The sequence below is a fragment of the Bos indicus x Bos taurus genome, chromosome 2, assembly GCF_003369695.1.
Source record: "Bos indicus x Bos taurus breed Angus x Brahman F1 hybrid chromosome 2, Bos_hybrid_MaternalHap_v2.0, whole genome shotgun sequence".
NCBI lineage: Eukaryota > Metazoa > Chordata > Mammalia > Artiodactyla > Bovidae > Bos > Bos indicus x Bos taurus.
Window position 1 is genome coordinate 23,834,157 of NC_040077.1, and position 15,761 is coordinate 23,849,917.

Genomic DNA, 15,761 nt, shown 5'->3' on the forward strand with positions numbered 1-15,761 from the left:
TTTAATCACAAAGAACTATGGGCCCTACTCCCTTCAGTTCAGCTTAGTTCAGTCGCTCGGTCGTGTCCGACTCTTTGCGACCCCATGAACTGCAGCATGCCAGGCCTCCCTGTCCATCACCAACTCCCGGAGTTCACTCAGACTCACGTCCATTGAGTCAGTGATGCCATCCAGCCATCTCATCCTCTGTCATCCCCTTCTCCTCCTGCCCCCAATCCCTCCCAGCATCAGAGTCTTTTTCAATGACATTGTATTTTACTTTCATTGTATAGTCAATGTTATATGACTGATTGATAACTGAGGTTATTCTTTTGCATGATGGATTTTTTATTTTAAAAAGTCTTTATATGATTATGTTAAAGATGATTTTTGCATATTATCTTTGGGAAAGTTCTATTATTTACTTTTAATAGCAACAGAGGAGTTCTAAATTTTGTTCTAGTAGCTAAACAATGCAAATTGTGCTTCTGTTCTCAGAATTAAACATTTTTTCAGAAAAACATGAATATTGGATCTAATTCCAACAAACAAATTAGCAGGATTTTTTCTAACATAAAATGAATACTCTAAGTAAATAGTTTTGTGGATGTGATTTTATTCTATGTTCAAGAAAAAGTGTAAATAGCTATTCCTGTCACTGTTGTGTACTAATTCTTGTGAACAGATATGTCATTAGAAGAAAACAATATTGACAAAATTCTATCAATTACCTTTATTTTTATGATTTTTTCCTAAATATTTCCAAATTAGAAACAGGCGATTATTACATAATTCTGTCTGATAGGTGTTCCACCGAAGCATGATGAAAAAACTACCTTTCTCTAGGGAAACCAATTAAGTAAGGAAGGCATTTGACAGCAAAAATTTTAAAAAGTTGGGATTTCCTTGGTGGTCCAGTGGCTAGGACTCTGTGCTTCCAATGCAGGGGACCCAGGTTCAATACCTGGTCAGGGAGCTAGATTCCACATGCCACAACTAAATATCCTGCATTTGGCAGCTGGGACCTGGCACAGCCAAAAAAAAAAAGTCAAATAGGAGATTTACTTCTACATGTCTTCTCCAGTATGTCTCCTAAGGATGTTACGGGAATGTTCTGTTCAGGTCTCCCTCCAGAGAAAAAACTTAACCACTTAGCTGGATCGACAGAAATAATCAACAAACCATCTATAACAGAAATAAGACAGAGTTTTATTTGAACCACACGGAGGATATAGCCCAGGAGACAGCCTCTTAGATAACCCTGAAGAACTACTCTGGAGAAATATGTTTTTTTCAGTACAGTTGTATATCTTGTCAGAACAAAGAACATCAAAGGAGTCAGTGGTACGTTCCTTAAATGTTAAAAAAAAAAAAACAAAAACAAAAAGCCGATCAGCACAAACACAGCAAGTCAGTGTGGCCTTGACACCTGGAAAGGGAGTTTTATCACTGAACGAAAATCAGCATGGGCGTGCCAGGAAAGGAGGCATTTAATCTTTGTCTTCAACATGGACATTCTTCTCTGCTGATCAGTCACCTTTTTCTTTAATAATTAAAGCAGATGTACAATGTATGTTTGATAGGCTGCAAACAGAATGTGTTAGCATAAAATTCAAGTTAACTTGTGTATAACTCAGGATGACTTCACCATACCTCATTATGTAAGAATCTCTCATCAGCTGTAAAAAGTGCAGTTAGTCAACAAGCTCCGTCTGTGGGTGCCTTCAGACTCTGCTTCAGTCTTCAAACCAAGGCCACTCACCCAGGATAGACCTCGGTCTCTGGTTCGGCATGGTGAAAGTGCTGGCCATCTCTGCCGTTAGTGGGGATCCTCACGGGCAAGCTCTGCTCTTGAGCTCCCCGTTATGCTCTAAGCCAAGACTGTCAGTCCCGCTGTCATAGTCTGAGGCTCTCTCCCCAGTGCTGTTTCCTCCCCAGTTCATCTCTAAATTTTGTTCTGGCTACCCCTCAATCAGCCTTTTGCCCTCCTAACTCTGTCTTGATGTCAGCTTCCCCTACTACCCACTGACGCATCTTTAAGTAAAATGCTGGATAGTGGCATTTGTTTTTAGTGACATGCATATATAGTATGTAGATGACTGAAGTCCGCTACAGGGAAAAATTATTAGTAACTATTTTAATTGACTTTGGATTGATAGATTAGTGATTGGGCTTTTGAAAGCAAGCAGATGTTTCCATCATATAAGACCATGGATTTGAGAAATGTATCCATAGCTTGAAAATGCTTTACATTAAAAAAAAAAAAAAAACTTTTTTACAAGTGGTAATATTCAATGTAGAAAACCCCACGGCATCATTACTTGATAATACTGATATTAGTGGCTATCATTTATTGAGTACTGACTCTATGGCAGGAAATGTGCTAAGCATTTTACATACATTATCCCATTTAGTTCTAAAGGCTGATGTCTAAACAATATTAACTCATGAATTAGTTAATTGCTCTTAAGAGTTTCAGCTTTAGCCAGGAAGTACATTAGTACTAGATCTGGAAATTGCTATCCTGGCTATATAATGAATGTGTTCATTCAAATGTTAATGTACAATGGTGGATCTTGGGAACAGAAATGTTACAGTGCTCAGTAGCTTAGTCCAGTAAAGTGTATACCATAGGAGTAATTATGAACTTTGTAACTACTTTATTTATTTACAGAAAGTACTATTTTCTCTAGGTGAAAAGAATCACATTTCTAACACGTGACTTGGAAAATTATGATAAATCTGTGTTTGATTTATACCATTTCCATTCATGTATTTCTTTTGAAATCTGAGTCAATGGATATGAAATAAATTTTTCTTATGTAGTGTACTACATAAGAAATGTATTCTATATAGGTAGAATACTCAGAATGGCTATTCTCTTGCTCTCTGTACATTCCCTGCTTGACCAGTGCCTGGTGAACATGATTTCCCCTCCCACTCTGCCACCTATCGATCGTTCTAGAATGACTCCACCTGCTAGTTTATTAAAGGGATATGTCTACCCTCGGGATGGTTGTGAGGGTTGTTAATCTGAGGAGATTTTAGGGACATGCCCTAGCTGGTGATTTCCCTGGTAACTGATGAGCCAACCTGACATCAATTCTGCCTGTAAATGATAGCTTCCTTATCCCCCACACCCACTAGTGAAGATGCCATGTCCTGTCTGCCATCTACAGTGGGATGTTGCTCCAGGACCTTTTGCTTCAGAGGTGGGTGTGAAATCCCCTATCCAATAAACCATTGATGTCTCGGTTGCCATCTCTGGGCTCTTTCTTTGGTCTTGAGGCTGGGCAACTACAAGGCTTGCAGGCCTTCGCGATGCAGCCTGATAGGGAGTATATCAAGAACAGGAAAAGTTGCCTGAGAGTGGAGTCAACACTACCAGCTCCCAAGGTATGGATCCCTGACTATTTGGAATGAGGTTGGATTTACTCAAATGCTTTTCCTATCATTGATTTTTCTTCTTTAGCCTTTTTATATGGTGGATTATGTTGATTTTTGTTTTTTTAATGTTGAACTATCCTTGCCTATGTGGAATAAATGCCACTTGGTAATGGTATATGCTTTTTTTTTTTTTTTAACAAATTGTTGGATTTGCTTTGCTAATATTTTATCGAGGATTTTGCATCTAAATTGTCTTTTGTTTCTTCATTGCTGCACATGGGCTTCCTCCAGCTGTGGCAAGCAGAGGCTACACTCCAGTTGGAGTACACAGGCTTCTCATTACAGTGTCTTCTTTTATTGTTCAGCACAGGCTCTGGGGTGCTTGGGCTTCAGCAGTTGTGGCACATGGGCTTAGTTGCCCTGCCTGTGCCATACAAGATCTTCCTGGACCGGTGAAACCTGTTTCCCCTGTATTGGCAGGTGGGCTTTCAACCCCTGGACCACCAGGGAAGTTCCGCATCTAAGTTCTTGAGAGAAATTGGTGTGTAGATTGCTTTTTGTACTGTTTTTGTCTGGTTTTGGTATCAGAATAATACTGGCTTTATAAAATGATTTGGGAAGTGTCCCCTTTCCTTCTATTTTCTGGAAGAGTATATAAAACATTAATTTGTTTATGTAAAACATACATTAATTTCTTTAAACATTTGATAGAATTTTCCTGTGGAACAATCTGGGCCTGGAGATTCTTTTTTGGCTTTCAGGCTACAAATTTCATGTTTAAAGAATCATGTAGATTAATTCATGCTAGTCGAGTTTTGATATTTTGTAGTTTTTCTCTGGCTGTTTTTAAAGGAAAGAGGAAAACATTAAACAAGAGAGTCACGTATAATATGCAGATTTTACTAGTAATTTGAGACATTTGCAGAGTATGAAGTATCTTCTACTCAGGATTTAACTATTATGGACTTGTTAATCATGAATCTAAACCATTGCTAAATGTAACATTGAGGGCCTTGTTTTTCTTTCTTTCATCCCAAATTTCTGATTTTATTGGTTCTCTTTTCAGATTATTGAGAGTAAATGATTCAATTTTTATGCAACTCAAACCTCAAGGTCCTTTCATACATGGAGTCTGGAAAATAGAAATATCTTCTGCTATTGAAATAATACTCCAGGTTGTTGTTGTTTTGTCACTAAGTCACGTCCGACTCTTTGCAACTTCATGGACTGTAGCCCCCCCAGGCTCCTCTGTCCATGGGCTTCCCAGGCGAGAATACTAGAGTGGGTTGCCATTTCCTTCTCCAGGGGATTTTCCCGACCCAGGGATTGAACTTGTGTCTCCTGCGTTGGTAGGTGGATTCTTTACCACTGAGCCACCAGGGCAGCCCCAACACTCTAGATAATACGTGTTTGTATTTTTACAGTTGTATTGGTCTCATATACAAATACAAATAGCAAGATAAACACGCCTTCCAATGATGATGAACGTTTAAGAAAATGCATATATTCATTTTATAAACCTAGTATTCAAGAATGTTTCCTTTTTTACATCTCTGAATCATTTGGGAGTATTTCTTCTGTGTGGTCTTGATATTATAGGGTGCATTGGCTAGTGTAATGCTGGCAGCAGTAACACTATGCTGCTGCTAAGTCGCTTCAGTTGTGTCCGACTCTGTGCAACCCCATAGATGGCAGCCCACCAGGCTCCGCCATCCCTGGGATTCTCCAGGCAAGAACACTGGAGTGGGTTGCCATTTCCTTCTCCAATGCATGAAAGTGAAAAGTGAAAGTGAAGTCATTCAGTCGTGTCCAACTCTAAGCAACCCCATGGACTGCAGCCTACCAGGCTCCTCTGTCCATGGGATTTTCCAGGCAAGAGTACTGGAGTGGGTTGCCATTGCCTTCTCCAGTAACACTATAAATTGCAGTAAATCAAATTAACTTCATGACAATGCTCCTGATAAAAGTTAATCAGAGAAAAATGTAAATTTTATTTTCTTTATTGAAAAGAAAATCTTGGATTGTTTAATATGATACTTAATAGGGAAAAGGCCAGTTGTTTGAGTACATTGAGGAGTGGTAAAATCAGTCTTTTACTCTGTTCAATTAAAGATACTTGATCAAAGAATTGCAGCGTTCCCCCTTCTGAGACAAATAGGAGAATCTTCAGTTTGAATGTGTTGTTTTCACTTAGAATCATTTTCTAAAAATTCTGAGTGTACTTATCATAGTGTTAAACAGAACACTATTGTAACTTTGTTTTGAATTCAACTGCTGCTATCTGCTGATTGGAAATTAAAAGTGCATTTAGGGTGCTTTCAAAGGCTCCCACTATTAACTTGAAGAAACATAGGTCTGAGGCAAGAATATTTTCAGCTTTTATAATAACTCACAGTAATCCATGATTTGGGAGTTATATTTTTTTTTCATTATAGAAATTTAAAAGTATACACTTTAATGTGGTTTATGAAAATATCCAATTATCCATGAGCCTCCAAATGTTCTACTAAAAAAGGAACCAAATCAACTGAGTGGCAATTCAATGATACTGGGAAAGAGAAATTTAATTCCATGACCTAGGAAAGCCTCAGAGAAGGCAATGGCACCCCACTCCAGTACTCTTGCCTGGAAAATCCCATGGACAGAGGAGCCTGGTAGGCTGCAGTCCATGGGGTCGTGAAGAGTCGGACACGACTGAGCGACTTCACTTTCACTTTTCACTTTCATGCATTGGAGAAGGAAATGGCAACCCACTCCAGTGTTCTTGCCTGGAGAATCCCAGGGACGGGGGAGCCTGGTGGGCTGCCGGTCTATGGGGTTGCACAGAGTCGGACACAACTGAAGCGACTTAGCAGCAGAAAAGCCTGAGGAGGGTACTTTTCTTGTCTTTTTAGGCCTAGTGCCTTTCATTAAGGCTTCTCTACAGCAGACACTCAAAAAAATACATGTTCATTAAACAGCAAATCATATTCACCTGGCTTCCGTGGTGGCTCAGACAGTAAAAAATCTGCCGACACATGTGGGAGACACAGGTTTGATCCCTGGGTTGGGAAAATCTCCTGGAGAAGGAAATGGTAACCCACTCTAGTATTCTTGCCTGGAGGATTCCATGGACAGAGGAGCCTGGCAAGCTAAAACCCATGGGGGTCACAAAGAGTCCAACACGATTAACACTTTCACTTTCATATTCAAATAGCTTCTTATTTTTTCCCAAAAGGCCTAGGTGCCTCACATACAGATGAATTATATAATACAAAAGAATACTAATGACTTTAATCAAACAGAAGGAAATGGAACAAGCAAAGAAACAAATTCAAAATAAATAAAAAAACAAGTTTGGAGGTGGTAAAACAGCCTTTGATAAACATATGGATTTGGTTTCACATGGACAGACTAAAAATACAGTGATTCATAAACATGCAATTAAGTATTATGGAGTTTTTGAATTGACCTTTTTGCATTAGGCATCTTACCCTCAGGTGAGTCAAGTATTAGCTAGGCTACTATTAGTAATCCTTAGATAATTACTGAGATTTTTGCTTTACACTATGAAAACTACATACCATCTCATAGGACTTGGACAACTATGAACATAGCTCCCTTCAAAAGTAATTTTTTCTAGATAATTGTCCAAGAAACATACTGGAGAGGAAGCTGTCCTGAACTGAAAGTTGCAGATTCCAAATGTCAGTTGCCAATTCTTATTCTCTTTCTGGGAGATCCCCTTCTTTCTGCTCCCTATCCCTCACCTGTTGCCTGCAAGGTCCTTAAAGTTGACTGCTGCCCAACCTGCTCATTTAGGGCTGGCCCTGCTATGGCTAGACGTGGGATCAGCCTCTACTTGGAGTGTGGCCAACCTCATTCCAAGTGCCATACTCCTAGGTTCACCGTCACATGACTGCTGGGGAAGAGCACTTCTCTTCATTCCAGTAGTCAGAAAGAACATAGAGCCTGGACCCGGGGGCAGACTGTAGCCACAGTGATGACACTGCCAATGCAGTGAGAGCTGGCTTGCCTCAGGCTAACTCTGCATCTTATGTTTGTTTGAGGCAAACCCAGGAATGCCAAGATAACCAGGGGTGTGTTGAAGCCATCATTCTTGACTGGGTCAAACTACATCTTGGAGAAAAGTATGAACAGCAGGGATTTGAGAAAGATCTATAAACATAACTTACCCAATTCAGTTCAGTTCAGTCGCTCAGTCGTGTCCGACTCTTTGTGACCCATTACAGCACGCCAGGCCTCCTGTCAATCACCAACTCCCGGAGTTTATTCAAACTCATGTCCATCAAGTCGGTGATGCCATCCAGCCATCTCATCCTCTGTCGTCCCCTTCTCCTCCTGCCCCCAATCCCTCCCAGCATCAGGGTCTTTTCCAATGAGTCAACTCTTCACATGAGGTGGCCAAAGTACTGGAGTTTCAGCTTCAGCATCATTCCTCTAAAGAACACCCAGGACTGATCTCTAGAATGGACTGGTTGGATCTCCTTGCAGTCCAAGGGACTCTCAAGAGTCTTCTCCAACACCACAGTTCAAAAGCATCAATTCTTCAGCGCTTAGCTTTCTTCACAATTACATTTTCACAATTGTTTGATTGTATTTCCAAACACACAAAATTTAAAAAAAAAATGCATTATGTTGGATTTTGAATTTAAATTGGACCCAAAATGTAAGCATATTGGTTTAGTCTTTGGCTGATTTAAAATGTTCCTCTGGGGGATAAAACATCCACAAACAAAACTAGACCCAAACTGTTCTATAGGATTACCCTTGTATACTTTCAATCTTACGTGATTTACCACTGCAGAAAATGACTCTAGGATAAGCTCCCAGGAATAATATCCCAAATCTTACTACAAAACTGACATGAGAAAGAAACCACCACTGCTTAATAGTGCAGGGCTTCCTTAAGGGTGATGAAAATGTTCTGGAACTAGAGAGAAATGGTGTTTGTACAGCTGTACTGGTTGCCACTGAATTACTTTAAAATGGTTAGTTTTAGGTTACATGACTTTCATCTCAAGAAAAAAAAGTAAAAACAACAACAACAAAGGGAAAGAGGGAAAAATCACCACCGTGTTCTGCCACCTCTGAGCACTAAAATCTAGGAAATTGACTTTCCTGTCACATGAACACCAATGCCATTTCACAAACACGCTCCTTGCAACCATGACGCCCTCTGCAAGGCAGACAGACTTGCCATGATTCACAGCAGCATATGGGACATTGTGTAGGACTTGTTTCTTCATGTTTCTTAGTGCAGGTTTTCTAATTGCTAACACACAGGTCTGTCTTCTAGCAGCAAAGAGGACTTGAGGAAGCACGACTCATAATATGGAGATTTAGTAAACTATAGAAGGCCATTCAAGAGATGGTATGACTGTATGACTTACTACATCCTCCTTGCCATGTGGATGTCATGGATACTGACTGAGAATTTAAGCCTAAGAGAGAGGAGACCTTGGCACATTTTATCAGAAGACCAAGCAAAAGCTTGGTTTCACAACAACACCATGTCTTTGGGGGGTCATTATACTACAGTCAATATTATTTGGAGTATATACTCCATCACTTGTTAAATTGGCCTGCGTTCTTCTTCCCGGCATCACTTCCCAGGAAGTATGCTTAGCCATTGACCTACCTTAGAGGGGGCACCAGAGATGCCACCCATGAAGATATTCACAAAATTAAATGTTTTATGTATTTTTAATGAAAATATAGCTGATTGAAAATATTAGTTTTAGGCATACAACAAAGTAATTTGTTATATATATTTTCAGATTATTTTCCATGATAGGTTATTACAAGATATTGAATAGAGTTCCCTGTGCTATACAGTAAATCCTTGTTGCTTATCTATTTTATGTGTAGTAGATCATATCTGTTAATCTCATACTCACAATTTATCCATACTTCCTTTTGCCCTTCAGTAACCATAAGTTTAGTTTCTAGTTTCTTTGGGTTTTGTATATAGATTCATCAGATTCATGTTGATGTATGGCAAAAATCACCACAATATTGTAAAGCAATTAGCCTCTAATTAAAATAATTTTAAAAATTAAAAAGTATTATTTTTATATCCTACATGTGTTATATTTTTCTCTGACTTTCTTCCCTTAGTATGATAATCTCTAGGTCCATTCATGTTGCAGCAAATAGCATTACTTCATTCTTTCTTACGGCTGAGTGATATTCCATTGCGTGTATACCACATCTTAAACCAATCATCTGTCGATGGGTACTTGGGTTTTTTTCATATCTTGGATACTGTAAATAGTGCTGCTATGAACATTGGGGTGCATGTATCTTTTCAAATTAGAGAATTAGAGTTTTCTCTGGATGTATGCCTGGGATTGGGATTGCTAGATAATATGGTAGCTCTATTTTTAGTTTTTTAAGGAACCTCCATGCTGTTTTCCACAATGGCTGCACCGATTTACATTCCAACCAACAATGTACAAGGGTTCCTTTTCCACATACCCTCTCCAGCATCTAATTATTTGTAGATTTTTTGATAGCCATTCAGGTCAGTGTTATGTGATGCATCATTGTGGATTCGACTTCCATTTCTCTAATAATTTGTGATATCAAGTGTCTTCACGTGCCTGTTGGCTGTCTTCTTTGGAGAAATGGCTGTTTGGGCCTTCTGCTCATTTTGTGAATAGGTTGGGTTTTTTGATATTGAATCATTTGAGCTATTTGGATATTAACCACTTGTTGGTTGCATCATTTGCAAGTATTCTCTCCCATTACATAGGTTGTCTTTTTGTTGATGGTTTCCTTTGGTGTCATATGGCCTCAGACACATAGCCAACATGATACTCAACAGAGAAAAGCTGAAAACCTGTCAGCTATGGTGTGGAGTGGGCTGGTGCTAGGGCCTGGCTGCTGTGGCTGCAGGAATGGAGGTGACTGTGCTACCACTTGGGACTTAAGCTGCCTGCACACAGGCCTCTCCCAAGACCTGTCCACCCCAGATCTGGCCTCAAGTTACAGTGTGGGGTGGGTGGCCCTGGAGAGCTCCCACTGGGAAACAAACCACTACGTATTCCTCTCCAGGGACTGTCTGCCCCGAGATATGCATGGCACTGCCCTGTGTGTGGGCTGACAAAATCCCCCACCACGTGCGCTGACAGTGGGTTCCTATGCTGGACCTGTCCCCCTCTGCCTGTGCTGACACGGGGCTCTGAGGTTCAGCCTGAACCACACCCCAGGCCCTCTAGGTTGTCTCCACATAATTAGACAGAGTCCTATCCCAGGGCGTCTATGCTGGAGATTTAATGTCTACCTGCTCTACATTCTAGCTGCCCTGCTCCACACACCTTTGGGACTGAGAAGGGTGGTGAGGTGGCAGCTGTCAGCACTGGTCTCTCTCCACTCTGATTGCTAGCAAGGCAACATGTACACACGCCTTGCAAGCAGAGTCCGGGCCACTCCAGCTTCTCTGACTCACAGACCTCCCAGCAGGCAAGGGGGCTCCCCAGGGCAAGAGCCTGCCCATGTGGACCTTCCCTGCTTCACAGATCCCTTCCAGGGGTGCGGATCCCAACCTGATGCCTTTTATTTTTTGGTCCTATCCAGTTACACAAAATCTTTTTTCAGCTTTGGTTGTGTAAGTGGTCTTTTGCTGGTTTTCAATTGGTTTTATGGGAGAATTGTTCTACATGGAGGTGTATTTTTGATGGGTTCATGGGGGTAGGTGAGTTCTAGGTCTTCCCACTGCACCATCTTGATGCTCCCTCCCCTAAGTGGTTTTATATCTATAATAACAGAATTTTATGCTCACACAGAGTATAATCTGGCTCAGAGGGTCTGGGCTGATCTTGAACCTCTTATAATTGCTTAATAATGTCATCTCCTGTCTGTCATTTTGGAGATGAGTGGCAGAGGGTATCAGAGATGAGTGCCCCAAATGATGCTTGGATAAGGACATAGTCAAGATAAACCTCCAGATTCTCAGTTAAAGCAGAACTAGAAAAGTAGTCTGATCACACCAAATTGTGGCACAAGACAAGAAAATTCAAACAGCCCTGGGGTGAAAAAGCAAAATGATACTGTTGATCCCTCCCAAGTGAAGTAAACAACGGGTAGTCTAGGTGGAGAGGGCCAGAAGGAAAGGCATGGTCAAGTTCATGGCAGCCCAACATTAGACTGGACATTTACTCAATTATGAACCACATCGAGGACCAAGTCAACACAGATGGAACTATCTTATTCTGCTATGTCTAGTCCTCAGTAAAACCCCAGAAGCCACGATTTCTTTTGAGGAGACATACTTGAGATTTGAAGGGTGAAATGTATGAGCAATGAACAACTGGGAAAAAAAGATTTTTTAAGGATATTTAGAGATGGGAATACTAGACCACCTGACCTGTCTCTTGAGAAACTTATATGCAGGTCAGGAAGCAACAGTTAGAACTGGACATGGAACAACAGACTGGTTCCAAATAGGAAAAGGAGTACGTCAAGGCTGTACACTGTCACCCTGCTAATTTAACTTATATACAAAGTACATCATGAGAAATGCTGGGCTGGAAAAAGCACAATCTGGAATCAAGATTGCCGGGAGAAATATCAATAACCTCAGATATGCAGATGACACCACCCTTATGGCAGAAAGTGAAGAGGAACTCAAAAGCCTCTTGATGAAGGTGAAAGAGGAGGGTGAAAAAGTTGGCTTAAAACTGAACATTCAGAAAACGAAGATCATGGCATCTGGGCCCATCACTTCATGGCAAATAGATGGGGAAACAGTGGAAACAGTGTCAGACTTTATTTTGGGGGATCCAAAATCACTGCAGATGGTGACTTACAGCCATGAAATTAAAAGACGCTTACTCCTTGGGAGGAAAGTTATGATCAACCTAGATAGCATATTGAAAAGCAGAGACATTACTTTGCCAACAAATGTCTGTCTAGTCAAGGCTATGGTTTTTCCAGTGGTCATGTATGGATGTGAGAGTTGGACTGTGAAGAAAGCTGAGTGCTGAAGAATTGATGCTTTGGAACTGTGGTGTTGGAGAAGACTCTTGAGAGTCCCTTGGACTGCAAGGAGATCCAACCAGTCCATTCTGAAGGAGATCAGCCCTGGGTGTTCATTGGACGGACTGATGCTAAAGCTGAAATTCCAATACTTTGGCCACCTCATGCGAAGAGTTGACTCATTGGAAAAGACTCTGATGCTGGGAGGGATTGGGGGCAGGAGGAGAAGGGGACGACAGAGGATGAGATGGCTGGATGGCATCACTGACTCGAGGGACGTGAGTCTGAGTGAACTCCGGGAGTTGGTGATGGACAGGGAGGCCTGGCGTGCTGCGATTCATGGGGTCACAAAGAGTCGGACGTGACTGAGCGACTGAAATGAACTGATAATAGCTCCAAAAATCAAATACTTATGTTTAATTCTAATATGTTCAGAATCTTTATGCTGAAAACTACGAAACACTGAAAGGAACCAAAATCAATCTAAATAAATTGAGATATATTATGTTCATAGACTGAAAGTGTTAAGATGTAAAATTTCCCCATATTGATCTATAAATTTATCACAACCAAAATCTTAGTAGGAATTTCCCAGATACTGATTTTAATATCTTTTTCCATTAATAGTGATAAGGGCATCAGTTTTCTAACCAAATTATAAACAAAATTTCCTTTACTATACCCTTAGCAGTTCCCTACTTACAGGATAGTCATGTATTATGCTAAATCATTGCAATCATCTGCTGCATTATTGCAAAACACTAATGAAGTGCTCCAGTCACTGATATGAGGTTATTACTAGCTGACTTTGATGTGTTATTCCAGGACACACATCCTGGAGACTGGTTCACCATCTAGGATCACCAGAGAAAGTATCCCGTGGACCTTGCTTAAGGGGCCATCCCAAGTTCTCTTTGTCCCATCATTGCTGAAAAGTGCCACAGCTTCCAGGATTGGGTCCATGCTTCCCACCACCAGAAGATAATGGGATGTTAGTGGAGCTGCTATTACTTGCTGTTATCTCCCATGATCCTCCTGTGAAGTGGATATGAAGATAAACACTACACACGCGTATCACTTCCTTGTATTAACTGGGACTTTTATTACTTACATGTTCCACTGGGTAAGATCCTTAAAACTGAGATTTCACCAAAAATAAGTTAACAAATAGAAATAGGACTTCAAGCTCATGGGTATACCCCACTAAGTACTCCAAATATCAGGAATGGATCACTCCTACCCCTTAACACTCTAAGATAATCAAATTACTAGCTATATCTGACTCCCTACTCATACTTAACCAGTTTAACCTCTCCAGTTGGTCCTTTCGATGCTGAGCAGTTTATCCTGCAGGCTTTAAAACTCTTGCTATTCAAAGTGTGGTCTATGGGTCAGCAGCATCAGTATCACCTAGAAGCTTGTTAGAAATGTACAATCTCAGACTTCATTGCAGACCTGCTGAATGAGAATCTGTTTTACCAAGATTTCCAGGTGATTCACGTGTACATTAAAGTTCGACAGGCATTGCTTACAAGGACTTAGCTCTACCTTCCCATTGGTTAACTAAGTCCTTGTGAAGACATACTGGGACCCAGTAACAATAATCAAGGTCAGCTGTGCACCACAGAAAATGAACCATCACCAATCTAATGATTGTTCCTACTGGTTATTTGGTTGGTCACTGAGGGTCCTTTTTGAGATGAAAGGGAACTTTTTCTCCAGAATTTAATTTGCCACTCCACAGCTAGAGAGGGTTGGCTTTATCAAACAGATTCATTGATGAGCTCTAATAGCTTCCTGTTAGCATCTTTAGAATTTTCTATGTATACCATCATGTCATCTATGAAAATTGAGTTTTACTTCTTTTCCACTTTGGAGTCCCTTTCTTTCTTTTCCTAATTTCTGTGGCTAGGACTTCCAAAACTATATTGAATAAAAGTGGCAACAGCAGACCTTCTTGTCTTGTTCCTGATCTCAGAGGATATGCTTTTAGCTTCACACCACTGAGAATGATGTTAGCTGTGGGTTTGTCATATATGGTCTTAATCATGTTGACGTATGTTCCCTCTATGTCCATGTTCTGGAGTTTTATCATAGATGGGTGTTGAATTTTGGGAAATTTTCCTGCATCTACTGAGATGATCATATGGCTTTAATTCTTCTAGTTTGTTGATGTGGTGTATCATACTGATTCATTTGTGGGTACTGAAGAATTCCTGCCCCCTGGGATAAAGCCCACGTGATCATGGTGTATGACCCTTTTAACACATTGTTGGCTTTTACTGGCTAGTATTTTGATTCTTTTTGTGTCTATGTTCATCAGTGATATTGGCCTGAAACTTTTTGTGGTATAGGAATTTTATAGTTTTGAAGTGCTGACAATATTCTATGTGACAACTGTAGCACATTGTCTTGATTTGTCTTGACTCATAGACTTGCAGAAAATTAACTGAGTGAATGTAACATTCAGATGGAAGTTCTCTGGTTGACCTTACTGGGATGAACATTGTATAGTTTTGCTTAAAAATCTCCTAACAAAGTAAAACATAGCTGCCACTATTCCTCAGTATAAATAACAGCTTTTCCAAGACAAGTTCTGCAGCAAAAACTGGCAATCTTGCTCCAGGATAAAAGGACTTAGAAACACATTCCAAACTCCACTAAAACGGAACCTCTGTTCTGAAGGTAATATAGTTGGACTAATTATAATATTGGCACCAGTGAGGAAAAGTGTTAATAGTAATAATAATGATGATAATATATTATTTACTATTTGGCAAGCACATGCATATATGAATACAGACTAAATCTCATGTTACACAATTTTCAAAAACTGGCATGCTTGTCTCTTACTGTTAGAAGCCTATGGTTAATGACTGCTGAAGGAATGTGCAGAGTATGTGGTATGATATGCCTAATTCTCTCCAAATGTAGAACAACAACAAAAAAGTAGAAGAAAAGGTGCAGTAGTTTAAGAATGCCAGAACCAACCAACCAGTGGTGTGTTCTTTTCTGATATATATAAAGTTCTTCACACCACATTTTTTCAAGTGCACTGGGTTTAGCTATAAGAAAATTCATTTGGGGGCCAGAAATTAATCACATACAGTATGCTGAAAAAAAGTTTCTTCAAGAAAAGCTGTGGGCAAACCAGCCTAACACAACTCTCATTACTCATCTGTTAGAACTTCACAGTTACGGCACAGTAATTGGAGGTACAAGTTGAAGTTGGTTGACTTGTTCTTTGGCTTCCTCTCCAACTGGCTGCTCACAAGGCCACAGCGGGCCCATAATGCTAGAAGTCTTCTCCCTGGTCTTTACGTACACAGTCCTATTATGGAACTTGTTGGTTTCAACAATGAAGGGAAGATTGATGGTCTCATCCCATCAATCAGGAACAGGACAGGGAGCTA

At 40.3% G+C, this 15,761-nt stretch overlaps 1 non-coding gene across 1 annotated transcript; it reads left to right on the forward strand.

The window, feature by feature from the left end:
- The first annotated feature begins 882 nt into the window (after positions 1 to 882).
- On the forward strand, positions 883 to 955 carry TRNAG-UCC. Its single transcript has one exon. It is a non-coding gene; the product is annotated as a tRNA-Gly (tRNA).
- Positions 956 to 15,761: the final 14,806 nt, after the last annotated feature.